The sequence below is a fragment of the Octodon degus genome, unplaced genomic scaffold, assembly GCF_000260255.1.
Source record: "Octodon degus isolate 3935 unplaced genomic scaffold, OctDeg1.0 scaffold00340, whole genome shotgun sequence".
Classification (NCBI taxonomy): Eukaryota; Metazoa; Chordata; class Mammalia; order Rodentia; family Octodontidae; genus Octodon; species Octodon degus.
Genome location: NW_004524916.1, coordinates 640,763 through 660,436, shown reverse-complemented (window position 1 = coordinate 660,436; position 19,674 = coordinate 640,763). Strand labels below are relative to the sequence as shown.

The 19,674-nt window shown below is 34.5% G+C and overlaps 1 pseudogene; it reads right to left on the bottom strand.

Annotated features, from left to right (window-relative positions):
• Positions 1-4,274: 4,274 nt before the first annotated feature.
• The window catches only part of LOC101568959, a 46,810-nt pseudogene continuing 31,410 nt past the window's right edge, over positions 4,275-19,674 (bottom strand).

Genomic DNA, 19,674 nt, shown 5'->3' with positions numbered 1-19,674 from the left:
ATTATAAGTGTTGCAAGTAACTATTTCAATTCAGAAATTAATGCCTTCATTTTCCCCATGCTATCCATTTCATATTAGTTCTTCATATTATAGTGTCAAAATGTTCAATTTTTGTATACAAAGTCATATGTCAGGTTTCTTGTTACAGTAACCTGCCTACACACAAAATCAAGGGAAGATAGCACCCTGCATTTATTTTATTTGAGAAAAAGTCCTGGTGAAGACTTTTCATATAATGTCAACCAGAAGTAATAATAATGTGATATTTTTAATTTTCAACATTTACCTCTATTATTTTATTTCAATTAACACACTTATCCCATCATTCTGCCACTTTCTGAAATAGTTCTGGAAGTCTTTCTTTGCGAATAAGGAATTATCATAAAAAATACAGTGAACCGGCTGTCTATCGCCAATGAACTGACATACAGACTTAGAAAAGTATTATGATGGGCCTCTATCCACCCTATGCACTGGATCTGGCACTGTGCATCATCTAGATTTCCTTAAAGTCAAAATGACAATAATCATAAATTTTTTGAACAGATTGAGGGTATGGACGAAGCCACCAGGTCTTAACAAATGACAGTCACATAGAGCATTTCCAGAACTACTTCAGAAAATAGCAAGGACAATGGATAAGTGTGTTCTCAGAAAGGGGAAGTATTTTAAAGGACGTTAATAGCAGCATGTCTTTTACTCCAAGAAATTATTATTATTTTTATTATTTTATTTTTTAAAATCTTTTTAAAAAATGTATTTAGTACAGGGTCTACAGGGTTTCACTACACAGATGGAACTCATAGTGATCCTCCTATTTTCAGCCTCCCAAACTCTGGGATTACAGGTGTATACCACCACGGCCAGTATCATTGGCTGTCTCAGTGTGTCCCAGGAAAGAGTCTGGCACAGCATGCTGGGAATCGAACCCTGATCCCTGAGCCTGCCTAACCGGGAGCTTTAGTCTGCTGAGCTATTGGGCAAGGCCCTAAGAAATCATTTTTAAATTTAATTCCTTACATTTTAAATTCTAGCATGTAAAATTTCTATTTTCTCCATAGCCTAAACAATATTTTAATATGTTACTTTTGTCTCTTTAGTAATAGTCACTAACTGGTAAGGGATAGTTTGTTTGTTTGTTTGTTTATTTATTTATTTATTTGGTACAAGATCTCGCTACACAGCTCAGACTCGCAGTGATCCTCTTGCTTCAGCCTCCCCAGTGCTGAGATTATAGATTGGTACCATCACACCCAGTTTCAGTGACCGGCTTAACCTGGGGCCAGCATGGCATGCGGTACCAGTTCTTGGGCCTGCCAGGTAGGCACTTAAGATCAGCAAGCTATCTTCTCAGCCTGGGATGTGATAGTCTCTGATTATGGTTTGTTTGTTTGTTTGTTTGTTTGTACTTCTGATGGCTGTTGTTCAATATTCTGTAGGGTTTTTTGGTTTTTTGGGTTTTTTGGCTATGTCCATATCTTACACAGGAAACATATTCCTTTTTGTCTGTTTTGTGCCTGAATTGTTTGAATAGGTATAGAGTTTCTAAAGTTCCTTATAGATTCCGCTTACTAACTTTCAGTCTGATGAGTATTTGTTAATGTATTTTTCTGTTTTGAAAGTTGTCTCTTTACTCTGACTTTCCTTTGTTTTCTGACTTTTCTTAGTTTGATAAAATCACACATCAAATTTTCTTTTATTTTCTGTGTTTCTGAGGGTGTGTGTGTGTGTGTGTGTGTGTGTGTGTGTGTGTGTGTGTACAGGGGTTCAAACTCAGGACTTTGTGCTTACGAGGCAGACACTTAAGCCACTGAGCTATCTCCTCAGTGCCCTGAGATATTACTCAAATAGAAAAATATGTTATGTTTATAGATATTGTAAATTATTCTCCCAATGTTTTCTTTTAATTTCACCTTCATATTTAATAAGTAGAGATTTATCTCTTTGGAACTGACATTTATACAAGGTTAGGGATTGGGGTTACATTTTAATCTTTTGGCTGTGAATATCCACTTTTTCCAACAAACTTTTCTGAAGAATCTGTCATTCCTTCCATGTATGTTTTTGAAAACTTTGTTAAAGATAAATTCACCCAAAATACTAGTGGTTATTTCCTTTAATCTGTTTCTTTAAATTTCTTTCACTAAGATTTTGTGATTTGCATTGTAAATGTTTCTCGATTCCTTGGTTAAATGTATTCCTCTGTATATTATTTATCTATTAACTTTTCTTTTTTAATGGAAATATTTTCATGTTTTCATCTTCTGGTTAGGTAATTTGGGTGTTTTGCTATTGATTTTAATATGTTTTTATCCAACAATGTCACTGAATTTATTTATTCTCATAGTAGAGATTTAACTTTTCTACACATGCAAACATATAATGTATAATAGAAATAACTTGACTTTCTCTTCTTATTTTCATTTTTCTACTACTTTTGCTCTTACCTTTTTCTTCTGGCTGAAATGTATAATACTGTAGAAAATATAGAGAATGAGACTGGTCATCCTTGACCTACTACAGATCTTAAAAAGAGATTATTATTTCTACACTCACTGTAACACCATCAATTTGCAAATGAGATAGGCCTTGTTTTTTTGTCAAATTTATTGTTACAATAGATGTATATAATGACCATATTCATCATAGGTAATTTGTACTGTAAATGATATCTTAATTCTTATTTTTCCCCAATTACCTCTTCTTTCATTAATTCTTCTTTTTCTCCTTATTGACAAAGATTTGTTTTCATTTTATCTTTCTTTTATCAATTTTTTATTTTCCTTTCCTTCATTTCCCCTTTATCCTCCATAGTGCCACTTCCTTTGAACAATTTCTTCCTATTTCATAGTATCTATTCTTCAATTTGGTCCTTATTTACACACTTATTTTTTTACACTAAAGGAACAATGTGATTCTTATACATAGCTCATTTACATTACATAAGAGTATGGTCTTAAGGTTCATCCACTTACCTAGAAATGTCTCCAATTTATCCTTCATTGTAGCTAGGTCTCTTCTGACTTCATTACTCCATTGTCCTGACATATATTTTTATTCATTCCCCATTTGATGGTCATTTGAGTTATTTCTAACATGTAGGTTTTACAAATTATGCTGCTAGAAACATAGGCACATATATATCTTTGTGATTTGATATTTTTAATTCTTTCTCAGAGATACTCAGAAAGGGAATACCTGGGTTGAGTGGAATCTTTAATCTCAGTCTTTTGTTCTCTTCACTGATTTCTACAGTAGTTACACCACTCTACACTCCCAACAATGGTGGTGAACTGTTCTTATTTTCTGTAGCCCTTCCAGCAATTTTAATGGTTGATTTCTTTTTTTTTTTTTTTCAGTACCGGGGATTGAACTCAGACCCTTGCGTTTGCCAGTGAAGCGCTTATTCCACTGAGCCAACTCCCTGGCCCCAATGGTTGATTTCTTGATGACAGTTATACTTTCTGGAGTGAAATGGAATCTGTATTCTTTTCATTTGCATCTCTTCAATGATCAACGATGTTGGAACTTTTAAATATATTTGCCATTTGTGCTTCTTCTGGAGAGTGTCTATTCATCTCAGATGCCCAGATTTGCAGTGGATCTTGAATTTTATGTTGGGAGAGTCTGATTTTTTTTTGCATTCTTTATATGTTCTAGATTTTAGTCCTTTGTCTGACCAGTGGATAAACTTTTATCCAAGATGTGGGTTATAATTTCACTTGGTTGGTAATTTATTTTGCTTTAGAAAAGCTTTTTAATAGGATGAAATCCCAGTTGTTGATTCTTTGTAGTATTTTCCAAGTGATAGGGGTATTGTTCATGAAAGCCTTGCCTATACTTGTGTCTTCAAGAGATCTCCCTCCTCTCCCTGTCAGCAAATTTAGTGTTTCAATTTTAATATGTAGAACTTGATCCAGATTAGTATGAGTCCAATCTAGTAGTGAGATCCTGACCACCCTGTAGACCCTTCCCTAAAATACAAAACAAAACAAAACAAAACAAAAAAAAAAACCTAGTTCAGATTCAGAAGAATAAATGAAGTCTCAAAATAACCGATGCCATGCTCAAGTGAATTCACCAGGCTGGAGTAGATGATTGGCTGTGTAACTCAGTCTTCCAGACATGCAAGGTCGATATCTTCTGAAATAATTTTCAAGAAATGAGATTTCCCTGGACATGTGAATGTTTATAATGGGGTTTTCTTTCTTTCTTTCTTCTTTTTTTAAATCCATACAAAGAACAAGTTGTTTATTTTTCTTTTAGTTTTAGGTTCAATTCATAGAAGGCTTCTCCTCACCCTTTGGGTTGACAATTTTCTCCAAGTCGCTGCTGATATGATAAATTTTTGCACAGAAGTCCCTCAGGTCCAGCACCATGGCCCTGAGATTCCCATTGGCTGCCTCAGCTCTCTATGTAACAGGGCCTAGTAATCTCTTACATGGGCCTCCTTAGAGGCCTTGGCCACAGTGTTTCCAAGTTCTGAGAAGTACAGCAAAATGATTGTCTTAAGGCTTCTACTTTGGTTTTGACTGGATTCACCCTTTCCAGAACTTTCTCCTGGAATGCCACCCCAAAATCATTTCAATCTTGAGAATCAGGTGCTGGATCCATGCAATCACCAGAATGCACTTCTCTTTGAGAGTCCATACTTCTGGCCAGAGCAAGCAGGACCGAGAGTTTCTCACTCTCAGGGAGAAAGCCACACTTAGGGACTTCTTTCTTTTCCTGTTTAACTGTTTCCATCTCATCATCCTTGGGTGGAGGGTCTGCGATAGGGATGTCCAGTGGGGTCCAAAGGGAGGTCAAGTCTGCCACATTGAGGGAGTCCCTGTGCAAGAGCTGACTCAGGTACATAATTTTCTGTGGCAAAAATCTGTAGAGGAATTCCTCAGCCTCCTGGAAAAGATTTTGTCTGAAAACATCTACCTGTTTGGGAACTGCCTTTCTCAGGCTTGCCCCACAAGTTTTGGTCAAGTTGTTTTACTTGCTAGATCTCTGGGGTAGCAGCTCAAGGCTTTCTTTTGATCTTTAATTCACTTATTCACTTTCTTCTGAGCTGATTTAAAGTAGAACTTTAATAGTCTTTGCAAGCTCTTTAAGAGGACTGCTCATTATCTAATTTTAAATGCTTGGGGGAAAAAGGCTAGCCTAAAACAGAGCACAAGTAAATAGGGATGTAGATGAAATTTGATCAACCATGACGTGATAGCTGTGGAATTGATTATGATTATAAATATTTTATGATTGCTGCCTAATAATAGTAGGAATGAATCCCAGAAATAAGCATAGTTACCAAGTTACATATGTGTCCCAAATGAAAATATGCAACCTTCCTATGGAAAGGAGAAGCACATATGTGTGATCTGATTATAGATGGATGCTATCATTGAAATTAACAAACTTTTTATCATTTTTCTCTTGTATAATAATACCCTGTTTAAAAAGTTATACCGCTATATCCAATTTAAAATGTAGTAGATCATGTGTTTTAGTTTGTGTCTAGATGACTTGCAAAAGTTTTTGTAAGTGTTGCTTTTTCAGAGATGGCTGCATTAGAATGTGTAATGCTTGGATCAATGCATAGTGCACTGCTAGGATCAATGGCACTAGGCTAAGGGTGTGAGTGCTGCCTTCCCTTTCAAACCTGGATAAGATATATGGCATAGAAAGAGTTGTGGTTGACCCTTGTCGCTTTACTGCCTTCTGCCTGTCATGAACAGTTTCACCTCTGCAGTGCCTGTCTGCAGCACCACCGTGCCTGTCAGCCAGCTGAATGTACACTGATGCATCCACAGACTATCAGTTCATAAATCTTTCCTCCCTTACCTTGTGGTTGTGGATTTTGTTGCATCAAAAATGCAAAGGGTAACTAAGATATTACATTCTTGTTATATATATTAACACACAACATATAAATATATGTAAATAATTTTAAACAGTGCAAGGTAGGGCCAGCGAGATAACTCAGTGGACTAAGCACCTGCTTAGACAAGCGCAGGGACCGGGATTGGAACCATGGCACCGCATTCCATACAAGCGCCACTCCTGGAGAACAATGAGCTGGCCACTAAGACAGGGCACGGTGGTGCACACTTATAATCCCAGTGCTGGGGAGGCTGAGAACAGGAGGATCACTATGAGTTCTAGCTGCATAATTATCCTGTACCAAATACATTAAAAAAGAAAAAGAATGTGTAATGTAGAAAAAATATTTATACTGATAATATGTGTTGTCTTTAACTTTAATTAAAAATTCAATTGACTTAATTTTGAAAATAGTTTTCTCATTTCATGAGAATTCTGTACATAAGTATACCTGTTTTATCAATATTTGTGGAAGTTATATGATTCCTACCATTGAAGAAGAAAGTAAGTTCATAGAGAGTCTATGAATTTGTATTTACTATGGGGTTGTATAGCAAAAGTGAAACAAAATTACAACCAAAATAAAATAGCAAATGCATATTATTATGACAATTGTGAATATTAATAAGAAATAATTCTTAAATGTAAAAGTTCATATGGAAAAGTATGATCTGAAAATTTTAATAATGAAACAGAAATATACCAATAATGCTGTTTCATGGATGTTTTCCCCTTAACATGTTAAATACATCACTTTTACTAATAGTAGTAACTTTTTATTGATTGTAGTATAACTTTGTGAATAGTTCTAGTTTTTAAAACTATGTATAATGTTATTCATATATGACTATCATCTAAATGTATTTTAATAAAAAATAAAATAATTTTAATTATTATGATACTTTAAGCTGAGAAATCCCATTTAGGACATTTCAATTTCAATTAAGGGACTCTGATGTACCACATACGAACTCTGAGTTCAAACCTCAGCATGGCAATAAAATGTGAGAGAAAAGCAGCAGAATGGAAATCCAAATAATGTAATTAGGGTTATCTTTGACAAAAGTGTTTTTTTTTACATCAATATGCATGATCTTAAAATTAAAAATAAAGTATTCTAGCTTTCCTTTTAGAAATTTATGGTAAATAAAGAAGACTTGCTTATGGAATTTAAAAAGTCTGTGTAAATTTATCCTATATTACTCTATCAGAGTACCAATTACACTTCATTCTCTTCTAGAAAATATTTCTCAGAACTAAAATCAAGGAAAACTGTGTTTAGGAGAGAATTGTTTCAAAGCAAAAATACAGGTTATGTTAAATTTTCTAATTAGTACCATTCTTACAGTCTGCCCCAGGACTCATATACATTATTTTAGCAAGTGTTCATATATGTTCTTGGTTCTCAATGCTCTCTGTAGATACCTATTTGAAGAATGAAAATATAGCAGTTGTCTGATTATCTCTCAGTGGTTCAAAGCCATGCACTTCAAACTAGACCAATATGTTTCTCTACACATCTTCTCATTCCAGGAAATTTTGTGAATACAAACTTCCTTTCTGGTTGAATGCTATTTCTGTTAACATTTCAGGAGATTCCTATCCATTCTTGGTTTTCTCTATAAATTGCCTTTTAGATTATTTTCACAGCCAGCATAGGCTGTATGAGATTTGTTGTGTGGTTTTTCCCTGCGTGATTCTCAAATGAAACTGAGAGTCTTTGTCAGTGATACTCTTAGAGTTTCATTTATAGTCTTTCCCGACTGGACTTCCGGGTGTCAGAATATCCTCACCATGTCCAAATCTCCAATCCTTAAGGGAGAGACACTGGTAAGTAATTCTCCAAGACACACGTTGTCGACATTGCATATGGCAGGGTTTACTAAGACTTCAACCAACGATCACTATTACTCAAAATGTTGTAAGCATTGTTTGATGACAGTCAGAGTTCTGATAAAATCAGAGTTCTGTCTATCTTAAGATAAACATAGGGCCTATTTTCCAATTGTTTTATTTTGTACATCAATCTTGAAACATCTAACCACATAAGCTTTAATATGTCTTGAAGATAAATTATATTTTCCATATAAATATCACCTAGGATTCTAGAAGGCTGACCAGCTGGTATTAATGATAACTACTACTTTTTTATTTTTATTTTGAAGAGTAAAAAGAAAGCAAGAAAAACAAAAACAAACACAGAAACAGGGTAACGTACAACAATACATATGCTACAGATTTTCAAAAATAACTGATTAACTATGTATGATATATTATCTGTTTTTATCATCAAATCTGTTGCTTAGGTTAACAGATATAGTTATGCAAGATTGGACATATGATTGAATAATACTGCATTGTTTCAAGAAATATTAATTTTTTGGTCTTGTCTCTTTTTTTCTCTTTTATTACTTCTTTCTAAAAAATTGTTTTAAAGAGAGTGTAGTAATAATTAACACAGCATTAAAAATGGTACACATTTAGAAGTCCAAGATGACAGGTATTTAAAGCATGGTTTTGTATTATAAATTGTTGTCCTCAGTGTAGTTACTTAGTTCGCAGTTAGCAGCATACAGAGTTATTCAGGGTGAGAATTCTATACATTAACTGCTATTCTCAAAAACTGATGGAAATTCTTAGTAAAATCACCTCCACCTTCTTGTATACATACTTGCATGTTTTTTCCCCTACCTTTTTTCCCCTATTTTTTTTTCCTTTCTCTCTTCTTTGTTGTTTAATCCTTGAGTTCCATTTCTTTCTGTTTAACTGTATCTGTTACAGGCTTTATTTCTTCTTTTGGGTTCCTACTCTAGGGAGACAATATGATATTTACACACGTGGATCTAGTTTGTTTCACTTATAGGTATAACATAAAGTTGCATCCACTTAAGTATGAAGGCTTTGAGTTTGTCTTTCTTTATATCTGAGTAGTACTCGATTGTATCAAAATACCACATAATCATTCCCAAAATTTATTTGGAACTAGAACAGCAAAGACAATCCTAGGAAACAAAGGCCAGACAGGAAGCATTACCATCCCTGACTTGAAATTATATTATAAAGCTACTGTGATAAAATCAGCATGGTATTGGCAAGAAAAAAAAAGCCCTGAGGATCAATGGAACATATTGGAAGATGCAGATAAAAGTACAAATACACTCAACCATCTTATCTTTGACCAAGGTGACAATCATGTTCACTGGAAGAAAGATAGCCACTTTAACAAAAGATGATGTAAAAACAAGCTCACTACACACCAAAAATTAAAATTAGACCCAGCTCTATCACTATGCACTAACGTCAAAATGGATTAATGATCTAAACATTAAAACAGAAACACTAAATCTACTGGAAGAGAAAGTAGGTAGAAATTTGAAGATACAAGGGTAGGCAAAATTTTCATGAATAAAAATCAAATTGCATAGGAAATACTTTGAAGAATCAAGAGCTGGGACCTCCTCTTACTGAGAAATTTCTGTACGTCAAAAAGAAATTACCAACAGAGTGAAAAGACAGCTCACAAATTTGGAAAATCCCTTAGCTAATAATCACTCAGACAAAGTTCTTCTATTTAGACTATGTAAAGAACTAATAAAAAAAATTAGGGAATTCAATCCCTGGTGCCAAAATAAATAAATAGCTAGCTAGCTAGATAGATAGATAAATAAATAAGTAAATAAATAAATAAATAAATAAATAAATAAACCACTGAAGTTATAAAATCTTTGGCCAGGAGCTCAGCAGAATAAGTGCTTGCCTGGTAAGTGCAGGGTGCTGAGTGCAGTCCCTGTACTACAAAAATAAATAAATAATAAAAATAAAAACAGGGCCCCCAAATTTAATGATAAATTATTTTTGAAGCTCTAAAGTAGAACAGATCCTATTATTCTGATAGAAGCAGTCTCTGGGTACTGATTTCAATTGTGTTACTTTATGATGTTTTCACCTGAAATAACTTATGCCTATGTGTGTACATTTACTCATATGCATATACTTAAAAACAGATGAATACAAGAACATTGTAAAATAATTAGGTTCTTCAAAGAAATAAAAGAATTATGGTATACGTGCTGTGTAAATGACAGTACAAAGGCACACACATATGACATATAGGAGATCTGTACATGCAGTTTATTTACCTGTACAAAGTAAATAAATTTGACTCATTGGATGAGCCCACCCATAATGTACATGTAGTATACTCAAAGTGTATTGAATTATACCTAAACAAAAGATCATCACTGCTACATATAAACTAACATCAAGAACAATTTGCCTGAACAACAGGGCACTATAGTCTTGCCAACTTGATACAGTGTTAAACATTATGTTTTTATTATTTATGTAAGTTAAATTGAAAATGCATTTGTATATCACTAGACAGATTCTATAAGCATTTAAGAGAGACAACAAAGTTACAGTTGTTCTAAGATAACCTCATATTTTACATCAACTGTCAAAACTTAAACATTTTCAAGCCAATGAAATGAAGATTGATTGAAATATAAAACATTCAATATTAGCTTCAGGACTTTTAAGGCAAAATTATTTGTGTAATGCTTTGAAAATGAAGTTTTGTGTATAAAAACTTTTACTTCAGGAAACTTTTATAATGGAAATACATACATGTAAATATTAAGGGTTGCTCCTGGTTTCCCAACTGAGATATGTTTATTAGCAATATTTTATGTTTTCCTTTTTCGCTTAGTATGTTATCTATATTTTAGATCTAATGTAACTTGTTTTAGATTGTTAATAAATTACATTTTTAGAGCTTTCTTTTGTTTGTTAGAATTCTATGTCACATACTTTTGATTTATTAAGTACTTTAAAATAGAGCCAGAGAAATTTGTTTGTAGCTAGTAAATAACTGAAAGCTAGATAGAGGTTTGATGAATCTCTCCCTCAAAATGTGTCTTTTGGGTATATAATCTGAAAAGTTTATGCTTTTATAATGTCATACTTCCTGGAGAAAATTCATAGTACTCTTTTTGTGTTTTATTAATGCACATTAATATTATATAGGGGTTTTTTTTGGAAGTTGACAAAATCAATTTTAATACATTACACTACACCATCTGTCCTCTTACCTTCCCTGCCTTTCCTGCCCCATCTTAAAAGTCTATCACCTGACTTCCTGTCCTCTCAACTTTATTTTACTTATTTGTTTATTAATTTATGCTTATTTATTAGTTTTCAGTTTAAGAGAAAATGTGACATTTGGTTTCTAACTCAAATTATGAAGTTTCAAGTTCCATTTATTTTCCTGTGAATGAGATTAGTTCATCCTTGTTTATTGACACACAAGAACACTGCTGATTATTGTGGTTTGATGTTTGCAACCCATCACTTCACAAAATTTGTTGATCAGATCTAAAATACTTCTCCTGGAGATTTTTAAATTTTCTACAAAATTTGTCATTTCATCTGCAAATATGGATAATTTTAGTTCTTCCTTTCCAGCGATGTTCCTTCTATTTCTATCACTTTCCTGATTTCTCTGAATCAAGTTTCAACTATTTCATTGAACAGCGGTGATGAGTGTAGACACCTTACCTCATTCTTGATATGAAGGTGCTTTTCCTTTATTCACATTCAATATGATATTATTTCTGAGTTTGTTGTGTATGGATTTTGAGGTAAGGTTTTTCCTACCTATTTTTATCAAGATACAGAGAGTTTTCTAATTAACTTTTTTACAGCTCTAAGAAGATAAATGATTTTTGTGATATATTAAAAATATTTAGATATAAAAGATATAAAAACACAGAATCACAAGTACATAGCATAGCTACAATATTTTAAGGCATATATATGTGTGTATATATATATGCATATATATATATGTGTGTGTGTGTGTGTTACATAAGATTGTTCTTGTCACTAGTTCCATTTTTCTTTCTAATAATATAAGTTTTGAACTACATTTCATATTTTACATTTTATTAATTTCTTCCATTGCATATGCACTTAAGAATCACCACAATTTTAATTACCAGAAGTTTGCCTTTGTCAATTTACCTGATTTATTTGTGGAAATGGGTATTACCTGGCTCCAAGTGCTCAAGTTGCACATAGAGCAGTACTTTTGATATTACTAGACAGAGTTATTCTTATTATGTATTTTGACACATGCCATTGAAAGAGAGTAGTTAGAAATATATTAGATGTTGTGACTCAAGAGGCACAGGATCACAGTGTTATAATATATATGCATTTATTTATTACTTTCATAAAAGTTTGACATGACTGCACTAGCTGCACAAGCAGTTTTTCTGTGTGAAGAAGATACTTTGGACCCACCCTTGTGATATAAAAGGCTGTGCTGGCCTCGCTAATGGCCTGGGGAAGAAAAACATCAAGATGAAGGGTCAGCTGCCTCTGTCTCAGGTACTAGAGCATGACAATGTCTTTAATATTCCACTAGCAAGAAATATTTACTTTACTGAAGAAAAAAAATTCCTGGTATGAACGATGGTATCTTAGCTACCTAAATTGCTTGAGATTTATCTTAATCAGTTATCATTATAATCAGTTTCATTGGTGAAATCCATATGTATTCAATTTGACTTATGGAATTAATGGTCATAATTTAAATTGTGTTTGAAAATATAAGGCTCTGTGTATGTGTTTACATGGAAACATACAGTCAGTGCATATTAAACACTTTTTGTAGACTAGTTCATTAACATAAATATTATGTGCTACAAAACTAATTCAAAATATTTTTAGTCTTTATAATAGAAAAAAGGCAATCAAGATATAAACTTTGGATGATACATTGCCATCTATTATCAAGTGCTACACTGTACAGGATGTAAAATTCTGTATGTAATTATGCATATTATATAAATCAATATCTATATATGTGAACATGTCATGAAAAGGCAATAATTCTAATTTATGAAAAAAGAAATTTTTCCACTATGTGACTTTAGATTTTAAGCTATTATAGAAAATATTATTTTACAGGTTAACAAATTTCAAGGAAATTATTCTATAAAGCTGAATGTTTTAAGTAAACTCTTAAAGATATTCAAAGGAATATTATATTTAAGAAAGTTGCAATTATATTATTTACTACATTCTAGGATACATATGGATGAGTGTTCAGAGGTAAATAAGATTTAGGAGTTATAAAACTTTGAATGCCATGGAAATTAATGTGTAAATTTATCTTAAGGAAATATCAAGTGAAGTTTTTAGTGGAAGTGGCAACCTGCAATTAAACTAAAAAAAGTATAATTATTTTAGTCCATTAAATATAAATTCCTAAAGTTTGTTTTCAGCATACATTACAGCCTAATAATCTGTACTAAATTCCTAAAAATGTATTACTTGAAAAATTTTTTTTCTTTTCCTTTTATATGATGAAAATTTTTCCTAAAATCTATTTAGGAACTTTCTTTTATCTTATTATCGTTTGGCTTCTTTTCCTTCAAGCTTTCATATAATGCCTTCTAATTATCTGTTACTCATATGTAGCCTTTTAGAAATAAGGTTAGATATTGCTGACAGTTGGATTATGTTCTGTGTTTGTTCTGTAATTGTGGCAAAGGATAAAAATGTACTGAACAGTACTACACATTGCTACTTTGTTGACTGACTTGCAGAGGAATTTATGCTGGACAAATGAAGTTGTTTAACTGAAGCAATTGAAGTTCTCATCCATGAAATTATAAGGTGTGAAGATATGGTTAGTAATGATCACAGTGCTTCCCTTATGCCAAAAGGAAATCTGAACCCATCAAAGGATTTTCTAAGTTCTTCAGAGGTTACTTTTCTATTGAATAATGAATACCTTTACTTTATGATATATTAATGGCTTGGCTCCTGGAGTGCTTCTGCTTATACAGTCTTCCAAATTCAGCAGCAGTTGGACATAATCGAATTAATCATTATGCATTGAGAAAGCAGTATTTCTGAAGAATTAATAGGAAAAGTTCACAATGCAGCAGTTCTAATAGAAAGATAACTGTGCTTCTCCTGCCTCACTTGTAAAATGGAGGGGGAAAAAAAAAGCTGTCCAAAAAATTTTATCAACTTCTGCCTAAATCTCAGCACAGAAAATTCTTCACCTAAATTTGGTAGCAATTTAATGTTGATACCTCCACACTAACGCTGAGGTAGGTCTGAATCTTAGCAAAATTCTCCGTCGTAGTGTTTCAATATGAGTTTAAATAAAAACTTGCTCTTTTTTTGGCGGTATTGAAGTGCCATAATCTGTGTCAAAAGGTTTTAAGAATTAGTGACCTCCTGTCCTGTGGAACACGCATTGCGATGCCTCAGCATGTCTCTGTCTCAGTGCCTACACTCACACTGGTTTAGCAGAGTTCCTGGCATTCTTATTCAGTTATTCGCCCTCGGAGAGTGAGAAATTTACATCGCTTTCAGTTCTCAACCAGGAGCTCAAAACTATTGGTTTTGTCTGCCCACGGAGTGCCAGATTTCTACTTCCCAGATTCAAGTCTCTAATGAAGGAAAAGCCACCTCTGACTCAAAGACTAAACTCGTGCATTTTTCCTCCAAGGATATATGAGTTCACCTGTGTTGAGAGTGCTATTAAGTTACACAACCAATTGCTTCATCCGCTTTCGTGCTGTTCAGTATCACCATCCTTCATTTGCAGTGCATAGGCCACATGTTCAAATCTGTTTGCATCTTCCACCTGTTATTCTCTTTTCCTTTCCGACAACGATTTAAGTGCTGTCTCTCAGTGTCCCTCACACCAACTGCGGTAGCGCACACAACGTCCCGTCTTGCTCCTGCTGGCCCTTCCGCTGTTCCTACCTCCCCCTCATGCTCCCTCCCACACTGAGAGATCAAGTGCCATTCTCATGCCTGGGACCATGTGTAAGACGACGTGGTCAGACAGATTCCAACTTAACTTTCCACACTTTGCCTAGGCTTTTCCGGTCTCTGCAGGCATCTGCCCCGTACTGTACTTACATTCTTCTACTACTGAACGATATGATTTCCACGGCTTGCTCAGGTGCTTGACTCCATGTTCTGTAATGCTTCGTATTCACACTTCCTCCTTCCTATTCTGCATGAGCTCCCTGCTGGTTGCTAAATTCACCTTCGTTGGTAAAAGTCTCTTTCAATTGCCACAAACTAAAGTTTCATTGGACCTTGTCCCAGGACACTGTCTGGCGTTCCTTCTCCCAGCTACTGGGCCCCGTTTCTCTTGTGTGTAATCACAGTATACGCAACATCGATTTACTGAGTCTTATGTGTCACCTCCCAGGTAAAGTCCTTCTGTGTGCTTTGTTTTCTTTCTGTTGGTAATTCGCTATCGTACAGTAGAATATGTAACTCGCTGTAAGATCCTGCATAGTGTTGTATAGCCTTTCTCATTAGATTTGAACAAGATAGGGTGGCAGAAATCATGCCTGTGTCCCATATGAGGATCAGTTGCAGAACCTTTGTTCTTTGTCACGTGGCAAAGTAAGTAAAATAATTAGAAAACAAATTTAAGCTAAACACGAAACAATATTCTTAGCACTAACCCCAAATGACCTCACACTTACCAGGCAGGCACTTGTGCCAGTGAGCTATACCCCCAATGAGAAATTAGTTTTGTTTCATTTACTTTTATTTGTTTCTGATTACTATGACAGATAATTGTAAGAAGTAGTATCCTTGGATGCTCTTAGTAATTCATTGCATATATGTTTCTGTTAATTTCTTTGTAATACCCATCTTATGGAATTCTAATAAAGAATTTATACATTAAGGTAAATATAATACCAGGATATATATTTTTTTTTCTTTGTAATCTCAGTTTCTATTGAGTAAGCAGTTGTGCAAGTTTTCATTCTAGATATTTACTTGGTTGAATTGGACACTTTCTCAGGTCATAGATTCATAAATCCTTAAAGATACATGGTATTGTTTTTAGCAAACTGAACTAAGGGAACCATTCCTTCACAGAAATGATAATTTAGCAGGACACTTAGAATTCATTGGACAGCCAGTGTTCCACTCGCGGCTAAACATTTCTAGCATTTGGAACCAGGTTGCCTTTCAGGCAGGCTCATTTCACCTTTGAGTCCTTCGGAGAGAAAATTTTTCTATAATAAGTAAAAGGCTAATTGGGATTCTAAAATGATTTAGATATGGTCAGATCTGGATGGGAAAACTAAATTAAATATTCCCTCTCCCTATAATATAAACAAAAAGTAAAACTATTTTGAAATTCAATGACATAGCATATGGCACATAGTGAGGATTTTATTAATACCTACTCATTATCTTTCAAATTTATAAATGTCAACAAGCCATTTCTTTTCAATTTTGAGGAAATTTTCCCTTTTAAATTTGCTTATCATTAGTATTGTTTCACATAAAGTCCTGCACTGAATCTGGCACTTCTCTACAAATTAAAAAGAGTTATGACTTATAACCATATTAAATTATAACATCTATCTGGTGGGGTCATCCTTTTGTATAAAATAATTCTTAAAATGGAAGACTTGTAACTAAATATAATGATGTAGGTATGATTTGACCATAAATGTCAACAGTAGAATTGTCAAGTTACAGGTATTTTTAATCAATAAAAAGTGAAATTTGTTGTTATTTTTACCTCACAACATTGCAAACTAATATTGTGTGAACATCAATTGAATTTTTGAGCTGTTTTATAATTTTCTGTCTTTTTTGTTTTGCTTTTAAGCCACATTTCTTTCTAATCACTTGTGTGCAATTAGGATTTTTGGACATGAGATATCTCTTGAGTAACCTAATAATTATTTTGATTAAATCTGTCTTGTTAAATTTGGCCCATCATTTGAGCTTGTCAAAGTCTTGGAACATGATTCTGACAAAATGCCTTCCAGATTCATATAACTCACACATTTTCTGAACTTGCCTTGAATATTTTAATGCATGTTTTTAATGGAATGGAAGAAAATGAAGCTCTGTGATTTTAGACCATTAACTCAATGGACACATCTTACATATCAACATGTGAGAATGGTCAGTGAAGTAGTCAACAATTTACCAGTTCCACATCAATTGAAATTAGAAACGCTGAGATTTATAAATTCATTTTGTGTTCATTTCACAATGAAATTTCAGAAAATGGTTGATGTCTCATCTATTTACATAAATGAAGAACAAAAGTATACTACAACTAAGTGTAAGCAGTAGGTCTATTTTAGTTCTGGTGTGGTGAATATTTAATGTGGTCTGGGCTGGCCAAAAAGTTCAGCGGATTAAAGCACCTGCAAGCAGGAGGAGGGGCCAAGGTTTGATCCCCAGGCCTGCCATGTCAGCCCTGGGGCGCGCTGAGATGATGATTGAGACTGGGAGTGGTGGGGTGCACCTGTAGTCCCAGCTCTTGGGAGGCTATAAACAGGTGGATCACTACAATCTGATCTAGTAGTGAGACCCTGAACACCCTGTAGGCCCTTCCCTAAAATATAAAAAAGAAAAATAAATAGTGGTCTACAAAACAGAGCCAGTAAAATTTGTACATTCACACTCCGTGGGAATATGGAGTCTAATATGGTGACATCTTTAATCTGGTTATAGTTTGGGTCTAGATGCACCCCCAAAACAGTCACAGGTGGGGCTTACAGAGGTGGCTGACTCTAGACTATGTGGTGCTGGAAGTAATTATGTATGATTACTCAATCAGTCCATCTATTGGCTTGGCATCTCTCTAATCCCAGCAGCATGGCTACAGCATAAGAAAGAGGCTGTCCTGCCCTCTTGCTTTTGCTGTCTATGCCGGTACTGAATGGTTGCTCTTCTCTGTGATTCCTCTCTGCCATGTGCCACTGTGCCTCAGAGCCTGCAACAAGAGGCTGATAACTCAGTGAACTGCAATCCAAATAAGTACTTCCCCTTTTGACTTTGGCTATTGGGTCTTTTGTCTCATCCGTGAGAGAAATAACTAATACACTCATCTATACAAAGAAATAAACAGGATAATTCAGAAAAAAATTTTTCTCTCTTAAACTGTTCCATACTTTCATATTCCTCGACCCCTCTACTTTTTACACACACACACACACACACACACACACACACACACACACACACACAGAGTGCAAGCATTGCTAAATGCTTTGGTGAAAGGGACCAGTAAGAAGTCAGTTCTGATTTGATTGAAACAAGTTGGGAGAATCACTAAATATCGAGGGCTGGCAATATTTCCATAGATCTGGGTTGTGGGACTTTGTTCTGACAAGTATCACAGCTATGACTATCAAGTCATGAGCTGTTGTCCAGCCTCTGAGCTGGATCTTTGGAATTAACAGGTTTTACCCTGTTTTCCAGCCTCGCTGCTGTGTCCTAATCTCTTGCCTTAATATTACGTTAAATCTTTCATATTCACTAGTTTTCCTTACGTACACACAAGCTCCCCTTTAGAAAAATGACTTACCCAAATTACTTCTATGCTTATTACAGTGCATTTCTTATAATTTGTATCTAACTATCTACCCAGAGAGTCATATCCCACAGGTGGGATTTTTGAGAGGAGATTGCATCATGGCTGTGTGATGAGCTAGGTGGATGAGTATCACTGCAGAGCTTCCAAGTATATATGATGTCAGGATAGGAAGTAAAGACTCCTTGGAGGACATGGGTGACTGGGGGTGGTGACTGGCAGAGTCTTTCTCCCCTCCTCCACTGGCACACCCTCTCTGTGTCATGAAAGTGTTTCTCCCTTGTCAAGGCCTTCCACCAAGCTGCCTGACCTGGGAGCCCTATAAATTGTGAAGCCTCTATAAACTGTGACCCAAAAATCTTTTCTTCCTTGCATTTGTGATGGTTGGGTACTGAGTCCTACAATGAGGAAGTTAATAAAACAGCATCTGCCCTTTCCCCCATGGTAATTAATATTGCAATGTTTTCCAAGTACTCTGTGATATAACTTATTAAGCCCATGAAAGTTGAACTCATTTATAAACCCCAGACACTCTCTTTCATTTTCCTTTATTTTTTTTGTTTAAACATTTCAATCTGAATACGACTTTACTCCAGAATACAATAGCAGAAGAAGTTAAATGTTCCATTTCTAATGTGTCTTTTTCTTTTTTCTCTTTCCCAAATGAAACATACTCCTTTCTTCATCCGCTTTCATAGTAAAATTCTACACTATTTCTTGTCATTTATATTCCAGCAAATATCTTATGAAATTACTGCTATGCACTTACATTTATCCTTAATGTCAGTACATTGCAATTTTAAGGGAGATACATTTTCTGTTGCATTGGGTTTGATCCAGATGTCCTGACTCTTATGCTGTCTCACCCAGAGTTTGTATTATACAGACGTATTTTTGTTTTCAATATTTTACAGAACCCAAGGTTGCTGTGTGGCTCAGGTTCATCCTCAGGCTTATTAATTGTACTTTATTTTAAGACAATTTTCTTTCATGTAGTCAGACTGGCTTGGCTTTAGCCTCTCAAGGAGATGGGATTGTAGGCAGGCACACCATGCCCATCAAAATTTTTGTATATTTATTAATATTAATATGTATGAAGCAGAAAAGATAATTTTAAAAAGGAAAAGACAATTTTAAAAAATTATGATAGTTTTTAATGTTCATCATCTAATATACAGGGGTTGTGGCACAAAAAATTACAGAGAATCTTGCATAAACAACAGCACAAAGAAAGATCACTCTTAGTGATACAGGGAAAAGAAGCTCAAAACCTGAAAGATACCTGGGACAAGTTCATGTTCTCTAGAATCGAAGAAAGAATTTTAGGAACAAATGGAGGTTAAGAGCAGAATATTTATTGGGGGAAAGAAAGCTTCTGTACAAGAGAGGGACAAAAGGGGGACCTG